This window comes from Desmodus rotundus, chromosome 3 (genome assembly GCF_022682495.2).
Source record: "Desmodus rotundus isolate HL8 chromosome 3, HLdesRot8A.1, whole genome shotgun sequence".
Lineage (NCBI taxonomy): Eukaryota > Metazoa > Chordata > Mammalia > Chiroptera > Phyllostomidae > Desmodus > Desmodus rotundus.
In genome coordinates this window covers 35,217,327-35,225,619 of record NC_071389.1, presented here as the reverse complement: position 1 = coordinate 35,225,619, position 8,293 = coordinate 35,217,327, and positions in this window count along the sequence as shown.

The following is an 8,293-nucleotide window of genomic DNA, read 5'->3' as shown; positions in this document are numbered from 1 at the left end:
TAGGATGATTATGACCCTGAGAGACCTACCAAGCTCAATGTCAGACAATAATCTATGGTCCAGGCAAGACTAGTACCCACATCTGTCTAGCCAAGGATCCCCTTTGGCAGTCTGATGAAGACTACGGACCACTATTCAGAAGAATATTTTTTAACTACAAAGAGTAAATTACTTTGGAATACAAAGGAAATCAATTATATAGAATCATTATCAAAATGTTTATTTTGTGATTTGGTCCTTTTTTAAAAACCTTAAATAACAAGATCTAGAATAGGGTAACTGGTCTGTTAATCTATTATAATTTCGAGGTGGTAAACAAGCATTTAAAGACATCACTATGTAATGCAATGTGGAAATATCTATGATTTCTATTGGTCCAAAGTCACTGCTGTGATTTGTTGCTTATATGCACGATAGAAGGAAATGCTAAATTTCAGTCAGAGGTTAGTGAAAATCCCAGTTCATGCTTCCCCTCCTCTCACCGTGATCTCTCTCCAAGGACCCCTTTGGGCTCTGTGGAATCTATGCTAAAATCTTCTACCTCTTCTGGTCTAGCTACTATTCCAATGCTTGTTCTTTCATCACATGCATCACATTTCTCCCTGCAGATGCTTGTTGCAGACCTGTTATGTGCCACACAGTTTCCCCTCTTGTATGTCATATAGTCCTTGAACACTTTCTTTGAGGTAGGTGTTATTCTTCCCATTTTGCAGACAATGTAACTGAGACTGGTGAAGGTTAAATGATTTACCCAAAGCCACATAGCCAGTAACTGAAATCAGAGTCCTGTACCACCTCCTCCTCCCTCCCCAGCTGAGGTTGGGGGCCAGAGTCTCTAACACCAGAAGGAAAGAAAAGTATAAGAGAAGGGTAAGCAGGGAGAATTCATGTTCATGCAGGATACACTGCGAAGCAGAAATTGTGCTGTGCTTTTCATTATCTCTTTTAGTCCTCACCACCCTATGCAGTATAACTCTCTCTATTAAACAAAATAAGTAAATAATACGCATTCATTAGAAAACAACAAATCAGAGAATACAGATAAATCAAAAGAAAAAATTAAAAAATCATTCATAATCTCTCCACACAGAAATATCTTACCACTTTGATATGGAGTCTTTGAGATGCACACACACACACACACACACACACTTTTACACCCACTTTACTGGTAGGAAAGCTGGACCCAGAGGTTAAGTAACTTGCCCAAGGATGTGCCAGTAATAAGTGCTAGTCACCTGTGGTTTGACCTTAGGCAGGTCCTTTTCCCTCTCTGAATCAGGGCAGTAGGAAGAGCCAAAGCCTGGCACTGGGAAAGCCAAAACTGAAATTCCACTGAGCAGCTCTCAAAACACTGCCCTCTAGACCAAGGCAGCCTGTCCTCTCAGAGAGGTCAGGAAAGAAACATCCGCTCCCTCTGGCTTTTGCTTATCTGCATCCTTTCCACCCTTCAAGACCCATCTTAAAGGAACCCTTCCAGCAGGAAGCCTTTCTGTGACCAATTCTCAGGGCATTATTCTTTCTTGAAGCATCTGCTGCCTTGGCTGTACCTGTACCATTCACTGAGCACCTCCGTGTGCCATCATCTCACAGATGTCACACAAATCACATTGCAGGTCAGAGGCTGTATGTGCTTCAGCCCTGGTTTTATGGCACCGAGCCAAGGGCCTGGTTCTCAGGGCAGGGCTGCTGCTTTGTGACGCTTTGTTCCTTTGTACAAATTAGAAAAAAAGTGCGCTTTCCTCTGACCTGGTGTGGCTTTATGCTGAAGACAAGGCTTGGTAATCAGAATTCAAGCCAGATTTCAACTCTCACCTGTCCTTTCTGCTGGAGACCTTCAAAACCTACATGACCACATAGATCAACCCTGCCTCAAGGAAGGAATTAATGAATAAATAATTCTGAAAATTGGATATTTTAATATATGATATTGAGACTCAGAAAAGTTAACTTATTGACCCAAGGACTCATCCAGGAATGGCAGCCGGTCTCCAAAGCTCTAGGAAACACTTCCTTTGCCTGTCTCCTGCTCTGGTCTCAACATGAGTCCATCACTTACATGTTATTAAAGCATTTTTCATGTTCACATTTCTTTTTCAGCATGAGATCATCCACTGGAGGAATTTATTCCAAGGCTTCTGCACCCTGGAGTGAATGGCCCTCTCCTAGGATTAGTGTCTCCAACCCTACACCTTCCCTTTCCCTGCGGAGTGTTACAGGAGCGCAGGAAGCAGAGAATAGAGGGAAGGGCAAGGACTTGGCACCAGATTAGCCTAGACTCTATCTAATCTCTGCTTGGCAACTGATTGCTGGGACACTGTACTTCTCACTTAGCCTCATCTGTAAAATAGAGGTTGTAGTACCTATCTCATAGGGGTGAGATATAGGGATGTGAGCACTCAGTAAAGGTTACTCCTCTTCTCCCTTTCACTTTGCTGAGAGCAAGGATTGTGTCTCATGCTAGGTTTACACATAAGAAAAGTGCAGCCTTTGTCTACAGAAGACTTTTTTTAAAATTGAATTTATTGGGGTGACATTGGTTAATAAAATTATTTAGGCTTCAAATGCCGAGTTCTATAATACAAAGTCTATATGTTGTATTGCGTGTTCACCACCCCAAGCCAAGCCTCCTTCCATCACCATTTATTCCCTCTTTACTCTCTTCTACCTCCCTCCACCCCCCTTTCCCTCTGCTAATCACCACACTGTTGTCTGTGTCTATCAGGGGGTTTTTTTTTTTGCTTAATCCCTTCACCTTTTTCACCCAGCCCCCCAACCTCTACCCTCTTTAGTCCAAGGTATCTATGAATTTGTTTCTGTTTTGTTTATTTTGTTAATTAGATTTCACATATAAGTGAAATCATAATCATATGGTATTTGTCTTTCTCTGACTGGCTTATTTCACTTAGCCCTCCAGGTTCCTCCATGCTGTCACAAAAGGTAAGATTTCCTTCTTTTTTATAGCTGCGTAGTATTTCATTGTGCAAATGTACCACAGCTTTTTTGTCCACTCATCTACTGATAGGCACTTGGGCTGCTTCCAAATCTTGGCTATTGTAAATAATGCTGTAATGAACATAGGGGTGCATATATTCTTTTGAATCAGTGTTTTGGGTTTCTTTAGATATAGTCCCAGAAGTGGAATTGCTTGGTCATAAGGCAGTTCCATTTTTAATTTTTTGAAGTATTAACTCCAAACCACTTTCCACAGTGGCTGCACCAATCTGCATTCCCACCAACAGTGCACAAGGATTCCCTTTTCATCACATGCTTGCCAACACTTGTTGTTGGTTGATTTATTGATAGCCTTTCTGACAGGTGTGAAGTGGTATCTCATTGTGTTCTTTTTTAATCCTTGCATGAGGATACATTTATTGATTTTAGAGAGAGTAGGGAGGGAGAGAGACATCAATGTGAGAGAGAAACATCTATTGGTTGCCTCCTATACTTGCCCTGACCAGGGATTGAATCTGTAACTCAGGTATGTGTTCTGACTGGGAATTGAACCCGTGACTTTCTGGTGCATGGGATGACACTCCAACCAACTGAGCCACGCTAGCCAGGGTTCATTGTAGTTTTAATTTGCATTTCTCTGATGACTAGTGACGTGAGCATCTTTTCGTATGTGTATTGGCCATCTGTGTGTCCTCTTTGAAGCAGTGTCTATTTGGGTCCTTTGCCCGTTTTTAAATTGGATTGTTTGTTTTTTGGTGTTGAATTTTATGAGCTCTTTATTAACCTCTTAGGAGATGTATCATTGGTGAATATGTTCTTCCATTGTGAATTGGCTTTTCATTTTGTTGATGGCTTCCTTTGCTGTGCAAAAGCTTTTCAGTTTTGGTGTAGTCTCGTTTGTTTTTTCTTTTGTTTCCCTTGCCCTAGAAGATACATCTGAAAAAATATTGCTATAAGAAATGTCTGAGATTTTACTGCCTATGTTTTATGGTTTCAAGTCTGACATAAGTTTTTAATCCATTTTGACTTATTCTTGTGTATGGTGTGAGAAGATGATATAGTTTCTTCTTCTTTTTTTTTTTGCACATATCTGTCCAATTTTCCTAACACCACTTATTGAATAGACTATCTTTATCCCATTGTACAGTATGTTTTTTGCCTCCTTTGTCAAATAGTAATTGACCATAAGGCATGGGATTTATTTCTGGACTCTATGTTCTGTTCCGTTGATCTATATGTCTGTTTTTATGCGAGTACCATGCTGTTTTGATTACTATGATGTGGTATAGTTTGATACCAGGTAGTGTGGGTCTGTAACTGAACGCCGATCTGGCTGCCTGCAGCTATGAAAGCCAGTACTCAAGAGGCAGGTGCTGATTTAAGGAAACTGGTTTCTTCAGACGCCAGCCATCCGGAAGATGGGGTACTCCTGTCTCAAAGCCTATCCTGAGAAGTGGGGGAACTCTTGTCTCATCTCAAAGCCCTTCTGCCTGGGAAGATGGGGGAATCATATCTCGAAGCCCATCTCCGCCTCTCAGTGGAAACAGAGGTTTTCATGAGGAGGGAGAGGGGGACAGAGCACAGAGATCAAGGCAGAGGGTTGTAAAGGTTTCCACATGCAAACTAGCACACTCAATTCTGATAAGGCAAGTGAGGGTCTGGTGTGCACTATCTTGGTTTAGTCAACCTGGCTTTAAGAAAAAGAGGAAGACCAAAACTATGAACAATAAAATGGCAAAAAAGTACAAATCTATCAACAATTGAATCTAAAAAAACAAACTAAGCAAACAAGAACAGGGACAGAATCATGGATACAGAGAGCGTTCTGATGGTTGCCAGATGGGAAGGGGATGTGGGGAATAAGTGAAGAGGTAAGGGGATTAAGAAGTACAAATAGATAGGTACAGGATAACCATAGGGATGTAAAGTACGGTATAGGAAATGGTGTAGCCAAAGAATAAATATGCATGACCCATGGACATGAACAATGGTGTGGGGATTGCCTGAGGGAGTGGGGGATGCTGGGTGGAGGTGGGGCAAAGGGAGAAAATCAGGACAACTGTAATAGAATCATCAATAAAATATAATTAAAATAAATAAAAATGATTGCTGTGGCTATTTGAGGTCTTTTTGGTTCCATATAAAATTTTGGAATATTTGTTCTAGTTCTGTGAAACACACCATTGGTATCTTGACAGGAATTGCATTGAATCTATAGGTTGCTCTGCATAGTATGGACCTTTTAATGATGTTAATTCTTCCTGTCCATGTTATGGCACATGCTTCCACTTATTTATGTCTTCTTCAGTTTCTTTCTTCAGTGTCTTATAATTTTCTGAATACAGGTCCTTACATCCTTGGTTAAATTTTTTCCTAGGTATTTTATTTTTTATTTTTTGACGCAATTGTAAATGGGATTATTTCCTTAGTTCCCCTTTCTGATAGTTCATTATTGGTGTATAAAAATGCAACTGACTTCTGGGTATTTATTTTGTATCCTCTACTCTACTGAACTTATTTATCATTTCTAGTAGGCTTCTTTTGGTGGAATCTTTAGGATTCTCTATATACAGTACCATGTCATCTAGTACAGAAGACTCTTAATGAACTTTGTCAACCCGTGACTAGAACTGCTTTTTCTCTAGATCTTAGGCAAGCCTGTTCCCCTTTGGGCCTCAATTTTCTGTCTTTTAAATGGTGACAGTAATACCTACATGACCACAAGAACTAGTATTATTTACTGATATTTACTGTTATTAGGCCCTGCAGTGCTTCATGGGTGTACTGTCATGCAGTCATCACAATAGGACTATGGGGTAAGTACTATTGATATTTTAGATGCCCCAGCGGAAGGTGAGGAGCCCCAGAGAGGTAAAGTACTTTGCTCATGAGTCACTCAGCTGCTAAGTGGCAGCGCTGGGAGGTGAATCCTGTTGCAATACTCTAGACCAGGATTTCTCAACCTTTGATGTTTTGAGGCAGTCATTCTTTGCTTTAGGAGACAGTCCTGTGCACTGCAGGATGTTTATCAGCCTCCCTGGCCTTGACCCATTCAATGCCATCTCTCACTGTGACAGCCAAAAATGTTTTAAGACATTGCCAAATGTCCCCTCATGAACCAAATCTCTCTTAGTTAAGAACCACTGCTCTACTGTCTAGAGTCCTACACGGTGTTTTTCCTCTACAATATGAACAAGCTAGGGAAGCTTCTGTCCCCTTAAGGGTCAGGAAATTAACTGCAGACAGCATTACTCTAATACTAATAATATTTCATATTTGTTACAGCCCATTTGCACTTACAAAGTGCCTTCTTATACATTAGTTTGTCTGAATATTCCAGGTGAGAGAACACATAGGTGGATGTGGCTAGCACAGTGCCCAGCACATATTAAGTAAAATCTTGATTTCTTTTTATTGGTTAGATGAAGGGGTGAAGGTTCAGGGAGGTTAGTGTCTGAAGGGGTGAAGGTTCAGGGAGGTTAGTGTCTCAGCTAGGTTACACAGCTAGTAAAGTAGCCTTGTTATTTGTTATGTTGATTAGGCTGTTAACTGTTAGCTGTTAAAGCTCTTCCACTTGAATTCTTAGAAGAGTTTCTGCTTTCATTGAGAGGAACAAGGCAAATCAGACAAGTTAAAACCTGTTTCTTAGAGTTGGAAAGATCCTAGACTCAGGCTATCTAGTTCAACTCCTTATGGAACGGCGGTAGGCTTGACAGATAAAATACAGGATGGCTAGTTAAATTTGAATTTCAGATAAGCAATGAATAATTTTTTAATATGTTCCAAAATGTCACAAATACCAGGGACAATTGTGGCCCTGGGACTCCCTCTGGCAAATGATGAATGGGCCCAACTGCTCATGTGATCGGAAGGGAGCATGCCTATTCCAAGGGATTAGAGGAAGGAGCCTTTTGACGGGGCTCTCCCATCTTACTTGGAGTGGTCACCCCTTCCTTGGGAGGATTTGAGCCTTTCTGGAGGAACCTAACTGATGCAGGGGGCTCCAACAGTCCCTGGAACATTCAGACACAGACAGAGATAAATGCCTTTTGAACACCTATTATGGGTCAGGCATTTATTGTGCTCAAAGAATATAACAGAGGTAAGGTGCACAGCACTGCAGTGTTATGGAAAGGAGGAGAATTTCTACCTGTGCAACAGAAGGAAGGAGTGAAAGAGAATATGGCAAGCAAAAGGAGGATGAGACACAAGGACTTCGAATGACATTAAGGAACCAAGCCTTTATTCCAAAGACAAGGTTGGGGAGCACATTGGAGCAGAGAGATAATATGCTCGGATTGCTGTTTTGAACATCTTTCAACTTGTTATGTTGAGGATGGATTAGAGGAGGAGGTGGGGGCCAAAGAGATGAGCTAGAAGGATGATAAGTCCTGATTTAGAATAATGGTAGCAGGAAGAAGGAAAAGGGAGAGCTTTGAAAGATGTTAAAATGTGGGTTGGAGATGGCTATTTGTCCCTGCTCCCCCAACATCTTTCTCCTCTTCTTCTATGTTAACGGAATCCCCAGTTTTCACCTGGGCTCATGGCCGTACAGAATTAAAGATTTTATTTCTCAGTGATCCTTGTGTCTGGGTATGGATGGCTATATGACTAAGTCTTCTTACCGGTATAAGGTGATGTAGTGCCCTTAAAGGAATAGGAACGAGGTAGTCAGCTATCTTGGATCATGCAGATGTTGGCAATATTCTAGGGATGGCAGAGCTGTAAGCCTGGACCCCTGACTGATTCATGGGGCAGATAAAAGGTCCAACTTTTATATAGGATATAAAGAAATTTCTACTTTATTTGAGACTGTGTTTACTTTGGGTCTTCGTTGTTGCTGCCCAGTCTCTATCCTGACACAAAGTGGTAAAAATCAGGTGAGGGATAAGATGTAGGGATACATGGACATGTAGGGAGGAGAGGAAGCTGCAGAGGTTTTGTTATGCCCAAGGCAGCATTTCTTGAATGCCTTTGACCACCTGCAATATAATCATTCTGGGTGGGGACCAGGAATTAAGTCAGCAGCTCCTTTGGCAATCCCCTCTAGCAATCCCTAGGCTAGCCCTGCTGGAGCCAGGGCGCTGTCTGCTTTCCACAGGTGTCTCCACTGTGACTAGCCCTCCAGGTAGACTCTACAGCAGCATACTTCTCTTATCAGTAGGTCAGGGCTGCTTCTGCCCTAGGGTTTCTTTTGCCCTTAAGATTTGGGACTGAAAACAAGCTCTGTCATTCGAGGTCAGGTCACTGTCCTTTCTTTTTTTAAATATAAATTTTATTAAATTTATTGCTGCAATATTGGCTAATAAAGTTATATAGGTTTCAAGTGTACAGTTCT